Source organism: Macaca mulatta, chromosome 14, assembly GCF_049350105.2.
Source record: "Macaca mulatta isolate MMU2019108-1 chromosome 14, T2T-MMU8v2.0, whole genome shotgun sequence".
NCBI classification, from domain to species: domain Eukaryota; kingdom Metazoa; phylum Chordata; class Mammalia; order Primates; family Cercopithecidae; genus Macaca; species Macaca mulatta.
The window spans coordinates 73,130,867-73,144,907 of NC_133419.1; the positions used below are offsets into that span (position 1 = coordinate 73,130,867).

At 49.3% G+C, this 14,041-nt stretch overlaps 1 protein-coding gene across 2 annotated transcripts in view; it reads right to left on the reverse strand.

The window, feature by feature from the left end:
* Nucleotides 1-4,852, reverse strand: part of STARD10 (StAR related lipid transfer domain containing 10) — a 41,406-nt gene extending 36,554 nt beyond the window's left edge. The window contains exons 1-2 of one of the 2 annotated variants that reach the window (XM_077963666.1): nucleotides 4,051-4,852; nucleotides 1,546-1,600 (exon numbers count right to left, since the gene is read on the reverse strand). The gene's annotated coding sequence lies outside the window, so the exon portion shown is untranslated. The remainder of the gene's footprint in view (nucleotides 1-1,545; nucleotides 1,601-4,050) is intronic. The other variant, XM_015115153.3, reaches the window with a different exon arrangement.
* Nucleotides 4,853-14,041: the final 9,189 nt, after the last annotated feature.

Below are 14,041 nucleotides of genomic sequence, written 5' to 3' on the forward strand. Positions count from 1 at the left end.
TTGAACTCTTGACCTCGTGATCTTCCTGCCTCAGCCTCCTAAAGTACTGGGATTACAGGCGTGAGCCACTGCTCCCGGCCCTTTTTTTTTTTTTAAAGATAGGATCTTGCTCTGTTGCCCAGGCTGGAGTACAGTGGTGCAATCATAGCACATTGCAGCCTTGAAATCTGGGGCTCAAGTGGTCCTCTCTCCTCAACCTCCTAAGTAGCTGGGACCACAGGTGTGCACCACCACACCCAGCTAACTTTTTAATTTTTTGTAGAGATGGGGTCTCCCCAGGCTGGTCTCTAACTTCTGGCCTCAAGTAATCCTCCTGCCTTGGCCTCCCAAATTGCTGGGATTATAGGTGTGAGCCATTGTGTCTGGCCTCAGTTGTTCCATCTAAGTTGGGTGGACTACTAGAATTTCTGTCATGACAATGAGGATGAAGTGAGTAAATCCTGTGGAATGCTTAGCACAGTGTCTGGCACACAGTGAGTGCTCAATAAATGCCACAGCTGCCATCAGTTCTCAGTTCCTGAGCTTCCTTCCCCCAGGTCTGGCATCTGTCTCCGAGGCCTGGCCTCTGTCCTACATCTTTGTTCCTCAATCTGGAGGCAATGATTTCTTTTTCCTGAGTGGGGTTAACCTAGAGCCTGGAGGGTTGAGAGGGAAGAGAGGTAGCTGAAATGACATCTTGTCCCCCTCCCTAACCCTCAATCCAAGCAGAGCTGCAAAAGGCCTGGTGTCAATGGCATTTGCTCCTTGCACCCACACAGCCCCTCCTCAATATCTGACAGCTGCATGCTGGGACAGCAGCGAGGCACAGGGGGTCTGGCCATATCTAGCCAGAGGGCAGCATGGCCCTCCACGTTCCAGGAGCTGGCTCCCAGGACCGCATGAGGACTAGTGTGGGCAGAATTCTCTAGGGGCTCTGTCTGAGAATGGTGCTGAAGGCTCTGCCCTGGGTCAAGGTTCACCCTGGGTTCCAAACCCACACCTGGAACAGGCCTGCAGCAGGCTCAGCTTCCATGGGCACTGCTGTCCGGGGACTCCTGCCAACCACTGCTTCCTGCTGTGAGTCCCTGGTGTCCTGGGTCAGCAGGTATCTCCACAGGCTTCCCGGGGGAAGACTGCCTCTTTCAGCACCTTCTAAATTTAGGGCTTGGGCTCCGTGACTCACTCCTGAGCCTGCTTTGCTCCCCTCCTCCGGGAATGTGCTCCCACGGGATCTGCATCCTCTGCTGCCTCAGACTGATGAAGGCCCCACAATCCTGCAGCAGCCACACACACACCAAGGAGAGCTCCCAGACCCACTGGCTCCAGGCCAGCCCTGGGCTTCTCCCAACCAGGCCCTGTACTCTCCTTCCCTTACCTCTCCACCTTCCCAACCCTCCCTGCAAACCACAGCCCACCCAGGTGGCCACACTGGGGGCTGGCTCCAAGCATGACTATGAGGGTAGTCGGGGGAGGAGAGGAATCAAGCCCTGCCCCCTCCAGCATGGCTGTGGCAGAGCCCTCACCTGAAATCAGGAGGCTTGAGTTCTGGACCAGACTCACGCTTACCTCACTGTGGGGCTCTCGGTGAGTTCTTGGCCTCTCTGGGCTTCTCTTTCCTCCTCTATAAATAAGGAGTTTGAACCAGACTTCCATTAGGGAGACTTGAAACAGAGCCGAAGTGAGCACAGGGCCAGGCCTCCAACTACTAACAAGGTGGGCCGGGGGGTGGTATCTGACGTCAGGCCCTGTCTCCCACCAGGCGCCCCTCTTCCCCCAGCTCCTGCTCCATGAGGGGAAAGGAGGACCAAGAACCTGCTGTTAGCGTTCATGGACTTCTGCCGTGCAAGCAGGAAGCTCATGCACAACCCCACACCTTGAAGAGGCCAGAAAGAGCCCAGGGTCTTATTCTGGTCTGACTCTCCAGAGCTGTAATGTGTAGCTTTGAGTAAAAACCAAATTCACTCTTGGCCTCAGGTTGTGGGGAAGAGAATCATGTGCATGTGCAGGTGTAAACGCTCGAGACGTTTCTCCCCTGCCAGGTTCCCAGAACTGGAGGAGGAGATGGGATCCCCCTTTTGACTTCCAGAAATGCAGGCACCCAGGGCAGGGTGTGGAGGTATCTGGAGATGGTCAGACCTGGGGCTGCTGCTTCTCTGCCCCTGCATGACTCTAGGAGAACCCCATCTGTGGCCTGCCTCAACTTGTGTTCACAAGTAACAACAGTGGCTAACAGTTACTGAATGCTTACCATGGGTCTGGTGCTGGTCTATGCACTTAACAGGTCTTAACTCATTTAATTTATAGGTAAACCTTGAGACAGTCCCAAGGCTTAGCATCCCCACTTTACAGACAATTTGAGGCTCAGAGTGGGACAGGGACTCACCCCGGATCATAGTCTTAAGTCACTGGGAGGGCTGGTTAAAAGCCAGGTCTGAGGACAATCCTGGCTTCTATTTGCTACCCCAAGTTAGTCCTTCTCGGAGCATACATTAGACACTAAAATAAATGTTTGATGAAGATGTTTGACTACTGCCATGTGATGGAAAGATCCCTGTCCTAGTCCAGTTCTACCCCAACTCCTTGTGTGTCCTTAAGAGAGTCCTTTTCTGGCGGGGTGTGGTGGCTCATGCCTGTAATCGCAGCACTCTGGAAAGCCACGAACAGATCACCTGAGGTCAGGAGTTTGAGACCAGCCTGGTCAACATGGTGAAACTGTGTCCCTACTAAAAATACAAAAAATGAGCCAGGCGTGGTGGCGGGCACCTGTAATCCCAGCTACTCAGCAGGCTGAGGCAGGAGAATTGCTCGAACCCAGGAGGCGGAGGTTGCAGTGAGCCAAGATTGCACCCTTGCACTCCAGCCTGGGCAACAAGAGCGAAACTCCGTCTCAAAAACAACAACAACAACAAAACAAAACAAAACACAAAAGAGTCCTTTTCCTTTTCAGCCTCAGTTTCTTGGGCTGAAAAACAGAAATGATAAGTGAAGGCCCAAATAATGAAATGCTTGGAGGTGAATCCAAGAGCTACCTCCAGATAATTCCATCAAATTATCTTGGATATCTTTTTGTTTTTGTTTTTGTTTTGTTTTGTTTTGTTTTGAGACAGAGTTTTGCTCTTGTTGCCCAGGCTGGAGTGCAATGGAACTATCTGGGATTACGACAACCTCTGCCTCCCGGGTTCAAGCGATTCTTCTGCCTCGGCCTCCCAAGTAGTTAGGACTATAGGCATGCGCCACCACGCCTGGCTCATTTTTTTTTTTTTTTGAGACAGAATCTCCCTCTGCCACCCAGGCTGGAGTGCAGTGGCATGATCTCGGCTCACTGCAAGCTCCGCCTCCCAGGTTCACGCCATTCTCCTGCCTCAGCCTCCTGAGTAGCTGGGACTACAGGCGCCCGCCACCACGCTAATTTTTATTTTTATTTTTATTTTTTTTGTATTTTTAGTAGAGACGGGGTTTCTCCATGTTGGTCAGGCTGATCTCGAACTCCCAACCTCAGGTGATCCGCCCGCATCAGCCTCCCAAAGTGCTGAGATTACAGGCGTGAGCCACCGTGCCTGGCCTACATGGGATATCTTGAAGGATCTTGGATTTATATTTCTACAAATACCTGCCTTTCATGACTTGCCTGGGGAGTCCCAATCTGTAACAAGACCTCAGAGTCTCCCAGCCCTTCCCCCAACCTACCCCCAAAACCTCTAAGAGCAATCTAGAGAGAATCAGCTGCATACAGTCCAGCTCCACCTCTCCAAGGGACAGAGAAAAGTCCCCTTCCCTGGGGGTAGCTGCATGATCCTGCAGGTGCCACCGTGTGCCTAGGTGCCACCTCGCTTCACCTGGCTGGGGAGTGGCTACTACCGCCTCAGCTCAATGTGCATCACTTCCCTTTCTCATCACCCAGGCCAGCCCAGGTATCACCTCCAGCTCCAATGCCCCCAGATGGAGTCACCTGAGTACCCGATTCCTCCTAAGCTCAGAAACAGAGTCCACTGCCTTCCCACTCCTATCCATTCAGAGTCTGCCCCCTTAGTGCTGCCCCCTCATCTGTCATGCCTGGGCTCTTTCCCTTACCTGGGCTACTGTCCTGAGAAGCAGGGTCTGTACAGCTCCAGCAACACTCTCCTCTTCCTCCAGAATTTTCCAGATCCTCCTCAGCTTCCTGCCTCTTGTGGTCATCTCGACACAGCAGGGTCTTCCTCCATCAGGCCAAGGTGGGGGTAGAAGAAGAATTGGGAACAGGGACTCCCCTAGGTTCTCAGGGTACAGTCAGTCAATCTAAGCCTGTATCCAACAAAGACACTGACCCCTGGGGTACAAGGAAGGGCTCCAGGCCTAAGGGCAGGAGGATTAGGCTTTAGCTCTTGCTCACAGCCTGCCGAGACCTGGGGCAAGCCCCTGTACCTCTTGGGGCCCTCAGGTTTGCAATCTGCAGAATGAGGAAATGGGTTCCTCAATCTACAATCACCTGACTATAATAATATTTTGCCTTTATATACAGCGTGGGTAAATTCCCGAAAGTAACTAAGCTGTTTTCACCCCTGGATCTCATTTGATCCTCCCAACAGCCTGTTCCCATTTACAAATGAGAAAGCTCAGGTCCCTAAGGGAACAAAATTACCCAGTCACACAGCAAGCTGGAAGCAGAGCCTGGGTGCAGTCCTTGAATCCTGATCCTTCCCTGGCCCTTTACCCTCTATGATGCTGGGACTCTGCCTGACTTCCTCTAACCTGTTATCCCATTTGTAAAAGGGCTGTTGTGAGGACTGAATTAGGAGAGACGATGAAGAGGATCATTCCTTGTGAATCATAAAAGAAAGGGCCACAGAACGACGACTGGACCGTTAGGTTACTATTTATTACGGTTATCTTCACTAAGGCGCCCCCACGTGTCGATCCCGAGACTCTCGGCTTGCGCAGGCGCTCTTTGGTGTTTACAGACGCTGCGAAGCCCCGCGTTTGCGCGTGCGCTTCTCGCCCGGGACCGCCTAGAGGTCCCGGACTAGGGGCGGACTAGGGGAACCTTTGCCTCGCGCCCCCTAGTGGTTGTCGCCGCTGTCACCACGGCTCCCGGGGCCTCTGTCGGCTCCACTTTAGTTGAGACGTCTCCACAGCCCAACAGCGGCGGCGGTCTGAGGACAGGCAGGAGAAAATACGGGCGCTCGGCATCGTCCTTCTCACCGGGGACTCCAGCATCTCAGTTACCGCGTCACCAAGCCCCAGGTGCAGGTTCTGGCATCCATCACTGCAAACTGGAGACCGCGGTGAATTCCACCGGAATGGCACGCGCATTGCCACATGGGAACTGTAGTTCATGGGGCTGGGCTGCTGGAAAAACTACATTTCTCAGGAGTTCAAGAGTCAGGCTGACAGAAAGGGGGCCCGCGGCATGTTGGGAGATGGAGTTTGGGGGTTCGTGCTGGCAAGGAAACAGTTAAGCAACGGAGCCAAGTGTTCTGAGCCTGGGCCTGTGGGTTTGAGTTGGGCAGGAGTTACACAGTAGCTCTTATAAGAGCGGAATAGCATTGTTGTGGCTTTTAGAAAGAATACTACTTATTAGTTGTGTGATCTGAGCGATCAAGACAAATGCCCCTTTATCTTATTTATTTATTTTTTGAGACAATGTCTCTCTCTGTCTCTCAGGCTGGAGTACAGTGGCTCCAGAACTGCTGGCCTCCCGCCTCACCCTCCCGAAGTGCTGGGATTACAGGCATGAGCCATCAGGTCTGGCCAGATGCCCTTTTATCAACTCCGATGGACCTTAAGGTTAAGGTTAAGGAAACAAACGTTACCTACCTCAGGGCTCAGATGGCATGGCAACTTCTTAAATTTCTACTGCGGCCGGGCGCGGTGGCTCACGCCTGTAATCCCTGCACTTTGGGAGGCCGAGATGGGCGGATCACGAGGTCAGGAGATCGAGACAATCCTGGCTAACACGGTGAAACCCCGTCTCTACTAAAATACAAAAAAAAAAAAAAAAATTAGCCGGGCGAGGTGGCGGGCGCCTGTAGTCCCAGCTACTCGGGAGGCTGAGGCAGGAGAATGGCGCGAACCCGGGAGGCGGAGCTTGCAGTGAGCCGAGATGGTGCCACTGCACTCCAGCCTGGGCGACAGAGTGAAGACTCCGCCTCAAAAAAAAAAAAAAAAAAAAAATTTCTACTGCTACCAGAAAAACCACACTCTTACTAAACCCCTAGCAATAGGAGCTATCAGGCAAATTGTCGGACTCTTTTTTTTTTACTGGGATTTACAACTCAAACCACTACAACGCTGATCGACAAAGGACAGATCTTACAAACATTCTTTCCTGATAAGCAACTGCAGACCTCAAGCCAGTTTCAGCAAGCTCACAGAGACTGCATGCAAACTGTGTTTGTGTCCTATAGTTCACCTTTTGGCCGGGCACGGTGGCTCAAGCCTGTAATCCCAGCACTTTGAGAGGCCAAGACGGGCGGATCACTAGGTCAGGAGATCGAGACCATCCTGGCTAACACGGTGAAACCCCGTCTCTACTAAAAAATACAAAAAACTAGCCGGGCGAGGTGGCGGGCGCCTGTAGTCCCAGCTACTCAGGAGGCTGAGACAGGAGAATGGCCCGAACCCGGGAGGCGGAGCTTGCAGTGAGCTGAGATCCGGCCACTGCACTCCAGCCTGGGCGACAGAGCGAGACTCCGTCTCAAAAAAAAAAAAAAAAAAAGAGACTGCACGCAAACTGTGTTTGTGTCCTATAGTTCACCTTTTGATGCAAAGAACCAAATTCCACCTAATTTTCACGCAAAAACCCCATCACAAAGTGAACATGGAATGTATGTTACATGTGTTTACCCACTGCTCATGCACTCATATCCCCTCATAAATATGTATAGCTTTCCCCCCAAACCTGCTGAATATGTATGATTATTGTGAAATACAGACCCTATGAGTCATAAAAACCAGCCTGCCCTTTCCCTATACGAAGAGAGAGCACCTTTGGTACATGCAGGAAAGTGTCTCTTCTCAGTTTGCAAACTGATGTCGCTAATGAAACTGCCTTCTACTGTTTAGGCATCCTGGTGTTCTAGAGGGCAGCAGTCTGCACCTCTCACAGGGCTTCCTCTTCCATCACTCCTCAGAGACTGTATTCACAGGGGTCACCTGTGTGTGAGATACTGTTTGTCTTTTTTTGGGAGAGGGCAGGGGCTGTTCATTTGTTTTTGTTTTTTTGAGACAGGGTCTTGTTCTGTCACCCAGGCTGGAGGCAAGACCATTGTTCCCTGCAGCCTGGACCTCCTGGGCTCAATCTATTCTCCCACCTCAACCTCCTGAGTAGCTGTGATTATAGGCACACACCACTACACCTGGCTCATTTTTTTTTTAAATTCTAACTTTAATAATGTTTTGCCTTTTTTTGTTTGTTTGTTTGTTTAGATGGAGTCTCATTCTGTCACCCTGGCTGGAGTGCAGTGGCACGATCTTGGCTCACTGCAACCTCTGCCTCCTGGGTTCAAGCGATTCTTCTACTTCAGCCTCCCAAGTAGCTGAGATTACAGGTGCACACCACCACGCCCAGCTAATTTTTTTTTTTTTTTTTGAGAGGGAGTCTTGCTCTGTTGCTCAGGCTGAGTGCAGTGTCGTGATCTCAGCTCACTGCAACCTCTGCCTCCCGGGTTCAAGAGATTCTCCCACCTCAGCTTCCTGAGTAGCTGGAATTACAGGCACTCGCCACCACGCCCAGCTTTTTTTTTTTTTTTTTTTTTTTTTTTGTACTTTTTTAGAGCTGGGGTTTCATGCTGTTGGTCAGGCTGGTCTCGAACTCCTGACCTCATGATCCACCCACCTCGGCCTCCCCAAGTGCTGGGATTACAGGTGTGAGCCACCATGCCTGGCCTAATTTTTGTATTTTTAGTAGAGATGGGGTTTCACCATGGTGGCCAGGCTGGTCTCAAACTCCTGACCTCAGGTGATCCACCTGCCTTGGCCTCCCAAAGTGCTGGGATTACAGGTGTGAGCCACCATGCCCAGCCTAATTTTTTGTAATTTTTGTAGAGACAGGGTTATGCCATGTTGCCCAGGCTGGTCTCAAACTCTTGAGTTCAAGGGATCCTCCTGCCTTGGCTCCCAAAGTGCTGGGATTATAGGCGTGAGCCACCCCACCTGGCCTCAAACTCCTCTTTGGAAAAAAAGTATGGGCCACAGATTCTACCATGGCTGTTGTCTCTTTCCCAGGTTCGTCCTCAACCCTGGCAAAATTAACCTCTAAACTGATAGGGACCTGCCTTGGGTACTTTTTGGTTTACAAAATTGTATTAATAGGCCGGGTGCAGTGGCTCACGCTTGTAATCCCAACACTTTCAGAGGCCAAGGCATGGGGATCTCTTGAGGCCAAGAGTTTGAGACCAGCCTGGCCAACACTGCGAAAACCTGTCTCTACCCAAAATACAAAAATTAGTCAGGCGTGGTGGTGTGCGCCTGTAATCCCAGCTACTTGGGAGGCTGAGGCAGGAGAATCGCTCGAGCCTGGGAGGTGGAGGTTGCAGTGTGTCGAGATTGTGCCACTGCCCTCTGGCCTGGGCAACAGAGCAAGATTCCGTCAAAAAAAAAAAAAAAGAAAAAAAGAAAAAAATATATATATGAATAAGAATGAGGCCGGGTGCTGTGGCTCACGCCTGTAATCCCAGCGCTTTGGGAGGCTGAGATGGGCAGGTCACTTGAGGTCAGGAGTTCGAGACCAGCCTGGCCAACATAGCGAAACCCTGTCTCTACTAAAAATACAAAAATTAGCTGGGCATGGTGGCTCATGCCTGTAGTCCCAGCTACTCAAGGCCGAGGCAGGAGAATCACTTGAACCCGGGAGGCAGAGGTTGCAGTAGCTGAGATTGTGCCATTGTACAGAGTGAAGTACACTGTATAGATGGTGACAGAGCGAAACTCCATCTCAAAAAAAAAAAAAAAAAAAAAAAAAGAAAGAAAGAAAGAAAAAGAAACTCTGGCCTGAAAGATCTAAGTCACTAAGCGGACAGGGTTTATAATGCAGGTACAGAGATCCAGGTAAGGAAGTTTTGAACACAGTATTCCACATCTATCTTATTTTTTCCAAAGAAACAGGACTGTAGGTCCTGTGGCAGTCCAGAACTGATGCCAGTCCCTTTATACACAGCTCTGCTTTGCTTTGAGCCTATTAAAATATTGCTTCATTTAAATTTCACCTCATCTTTACCCGCTCCCAAGCCCTGTAAAACTGTCTTCCTTTGTGCTTAGTGGGACACTCCTCGGTTTCTCCAGTGTGCTGTCTTATTACAAGGGGACAAGAAACCTGACTTCATCATACCATGGGTTTGTCCCTTAGTGGTCTTGGCTGATCGGGCTAGGACAGCCTGAAATACTGGTGTTCTCCAGGTCTGCGACAGGCCCTCTCTTCACTCTGCACTCTTTTTTGGGATGACCTCATTCACTTCCAACCATATGCTTATAGCCCCCAAACCTCCAGCTCAGGCCTTCCTCCTGCCTCTAGGACATCTCCCTCTGGTCGACTCACAAGTTCCTTAAACTTGGTGTGTTCAAAACTGACTTTTTTTTTTTTTTACTGACTCTTTGGTTGGAGGGCAGCTGCTCCTCACTGGACCAGGTTCCTCTTCACCCACTGCCCATAAACTGTGTCACATTGAATCGACTGTTTTTCACATAGATCAATATCCTAAAACCTTAGAAAGCTGGGAGGATTTTAGGGTGGGGTAAGGTAGAAACTGGGCCTGATTTGCTCCGCCCCTAATCCCTGTCTCTTGACAAGGGGTTGGGCCTCAAGGTGGAGGCTGCAGAGGAGGTCCCGCCTTTCTACCCCTTCTCCTGAGCTGAGCTCTCATGGTCTCCTACCTTGAAGACCTTCTAGTCAGTTTCCCCACCCCCTCCAGTCTCAATCCCTTCTTGTGTCTTGGGAATTTCACAGCCACCTCTCTTCCCAGATCCTGGTGGCTTTCTCCTGGGGTCAGCTGAGATCTCTGAAGAGGGGCAGGCTGTGGCCTGTCTGTGCTGGGAGGGGGAGTACTGTGACAGGAAGCTTCCCTGTGGCTGTGCCTGGTTTTCCTTCTAACACTTTTGAAACCAAACACATTTCAATAAAGGGTCTAACTTCTTTGTGAGGTGATCCTCTTGCCACTTCATCCCAATCTACCTCTGTCACGTCTCATACCAAAGAAATTTGTATTCCTTTTATTCACATAACTTTGACCTGGTTTCTTTTAAAATATTATGGGATCATCCTCCTCTCTCTTGCCCTTTTTTTATTTTGAAATGGAGTTTTGCTCTGTCACCCATGCAGATGCAGTGGCACGATCTGGGCTCATTGTAACCCCAGCCTCCCAGGTACAAGTGATTCTCCTGCCTCAGCCTCACGAGTAGCTGGGATTACAGGCATGCACCGCCATGCCTGGCTAATTTTTTGTATTTTTAGTAGAGACGGGGTTTCACCATGTTGACCCAGCTGGTCTTGAACTCCTGACCTCAAATGATCCACCTGCCTTGGCCTCCCCAAGTACTGGGATTACGGGCATGAACCATTGCGCCTGGCCTCTCTTGCCCATTTCAAAGCATTTTCCACATTAGCCAATATTGAATGATGCTTGATTCTTCTCTTGGAGGGAGGAAAGGTATAATTTCAGTTCACTCCATCCCAAACACTGTTTTCCCTTTAAGGTGTCAACCTAAATAATAGAGAGGCTCTTTAAAAGAAAATGACGTTTATTTGGGAATAGAACATCACAATGGGAATACACATGCCATAGAAACCAGTGCGTATTCAGGGAGGTAAAGGAAGACAAATGTTTTCAAAGGGAAAAAATGAGGAAGACTATATAATTGTTTTGAAATAATTATGCTTGGCTACTGAGATCAAGTAACACCAGTCTGGGGTTGGCCAGGCAGTTGCTGGGCAGATTTCCTCACAGAAGTTTTTTTTTTTTTTTTTTTTTTTTGGTGGAAGGTTGCAGTGGCTTTTGTACCAGGTTGTGGTTTTTATAGTCGTTTGTGATTGTTTTTCTTTTCTTTTCTTTTTTTTTTTTTGAGACAGAGGCTGGCTCTGTCACCCAGGCTAGAGTACAGTGGTTCGATCTCAGTTCACTGCAACCTCCACCTCCAGGGTTCAAGCGATTCTCCTGCATCAGCCTCCTGAGTAACTGGTATTACAGGCGTGTGTGACCACGCCTGGCTAATTTTTGTATTTTTGGTGGAGACAGGGTTTCACCATATTGGCCAGGCTGGTTTCGAACTCCTGACCTCAAATGATCCTCCTGTCTTGGCCTCCCAAAGTGCTGGGATAACAGGTGTGAGCCACTGTGCCCGACCTGTGATTATTTTTCTTTTTCTCTTTTTTTTTGAGATGGAGTTTTGCTCTTGTTGCCCAGGCGGGAGTATAATGGCACGATCGGCTCACTTGGGTTCAAGTGATTCTCCTGCCTCAGCCTCCCAAGTAGCTGGGACTACAGGTTTGTGGCACTACACCTGGCTAATTTTTTTGTATTTTTAGTAGATACAGGGTTTCACCATTTTGGCCAGGCTAATCTCGAACTCCTGACCTCAAGTGGTCCACCTGCCTCAGCCTCCCAAAGTGCTGGGATTACAGGCGTGAGCCACTGCGCCTGGCCTGTGATTGCTTTTCTTAGGAGGCATACAAGCATGACAATTCTCTCTTCATATCCTTCCCTGACTGTAGTTGTCAGGGATTTTTTAAAGTTAATTAATTAATTAAGCTGCTAAGTTCCAGGTAATTTGTGTTAAAATAAATTATTAAAATTAATTGATTAATTATTTTTTTGGAGATAGGGTCTCACTCTGTCGCCCAGGCTGGAGTGCAGTGGCACAATCTTGGCTCACTGCAACCTCTACTGCCTGGGCTCAAGTGATCCTCCTCCTTAGCCTCCTGAGCAGCTGGGACTACAGGTGTGCGCCACCATGCCTGGCTAATTTTACAATTTTTTGTAGAGACAGGGTCTTGCCATATTGCCCAGGCTTGTCTTGAACTCCTGGGCTCAAGTAATCCTCCCACCTCGGCCTCCTAAACTGCTGGGACTGCAAGTGTGAGCCACCACACCCAGCCTTGTTTTTTTTTTTTTTAAATACTAGTGACTCCGTTTTGTTGTTGTTGTTGTTGTGTTGTTGTTGTTGCTGTTTTGTTTTTTTTTTTTTTGAGACAGAGTCTTGCTCTGTCGCCCAGGTTGGAGTGCCGTGGTGCGATCTCTGCTCACTGCAAGCTCTGCCTCCCGGGTTCACACTATTCTCCTGCCTCAGCCTCCTGAGTAACTGGGACTACAGGCGCCTGCCACCATGCCCCACTAATTTTTTTTTTTTTTTTGTATTTTTAGTAGAGAAGGGGTTTCACCGTGTTAGCCAGGATAGTCTAGATCTCCTGACCTTGTGATTCGCCCGCCTCAGCTTCCCAAAGTGCTGGGATTACAGGCGTGAACCACCGCGCCCGGCGTTGTTTTTTGTTTTTTTTTTTCGAGACAGGGTTTCCCTCTGTTGCCCAGGCTGGAGTCCAGTGGCGTGATCAGGGCTCACTGCAGCCTCAACCTCCTCCTGGGCTCAAGTGATCTGCCCACCTCAGCCTCCCAAAGTGCTGGGATTACAGGTGTGACCCACTGCTCTGGGTCACGTGACTCCATTTTGATTCTGGCGACTTTCATAAAATAATACTGAATAGTAACGCATGTGGTATGCACACAACGTCAGGGAGTGCTGAGACCCCGTTAGCAACTGCTATCTGAATGTTGGTATCACCCCAAAATCCATACCCAGTGTGGAATCTGATACCCAATGTGATAGTATTCAGATGTGGGGTTTGAGGGAGTGATTAAATCATGAGGGCTCCACCCTCATGAATGGAATTAGTGCCCTTATAAAAGAGGCTTGAGGGAGCTTCCCAGGCCTCTTCTACCATGTGGGAATGGAGAGAGAAAGCATCGTCTTTGAAGCAGAGAGCAGCCCTCACCAGACACCGAATCTGTTGGTGTCTTGATCTTGCACTTCCCAGCCTCCAGAAATGTGAGCAATAAATTTCTCTTGTTTATAAATTACCCACTCTAGGGTGTTTCATTATAGTAGCCCCAAAAGACTAAGACAGCGGCCGGGCGCGGTGGCTCACACCTGTAATCCGAGCACTTTGGGAGGCCGAGGCAGGCAGATCACAAGGTCAGGAGATCGAGACCATCCTGGCTAACATGGTGAAACCCCGTCTCTGCTAAAAATACAAAAAATTAGCCAGGCATGGTGGTGGGCACCTGTAGTCCCAGCTACTTGGGAGGCTGGGGCAGGAGAATGGTGTGAACCCGGGAGGCGGAGCTTGCAGTGAGCCAAGATGGTGCCACTGTACTCCAGCCTGGGCAACAGAGCAAGACTCCGTCTCAAAAAAAAAAAAAAAAAAAAAAAGACTAACACAGCTACAGCTGAACCTACTTTCCCCATACCATGGATGTTTTTTAACCATTTCAGACTTTTAAACTGTTTATTTTTTAACCTTTAGTAGAGATGGGTTTTTGCCATGTTGCCCAGGCTTGTCTCGAACTCCTGGGCTCAAGTGATCCTCCTGCCTCAGCCTCCCAACACTTTGGTTACAGGCATGAGCCACCACACCTGGCCTGTTTAGTTTTTAATTCTATTAATATATTAGTTAATTATCATCTTTAGTTGGGCTATTGGTTATGGACATAAATAACTAATTTAAAAGAAGCATAAAAATAAACCTGCAAATTTGCCTCAAGATGATTGTTATCAGATTCTTGCATTTATCTGCTCAAAACTCATATCCAGATGTCACTAAGGCTGCAATTCCACGGCTGGAAGGAAAAAATAATAGACACGATGATCATATCTCATTTGGTTTTTCATGTACCAAGAAAAAAACTAACCTACCCCTAAAGGTGTCATTTATGAAAACTGTTTGCAAACAGCCATCCGAACGTTTAATCTCATCATTTATAATAGAAACAGAATATGGCCGGTTGAGGTGGTTCACGCTTGTAATCCCGGTGGTTTGGGAGGCCAAGGTGGGCAGATTGCTTGAGTCCAGGAATTTGAGACCAATCTGGACAATATGGCA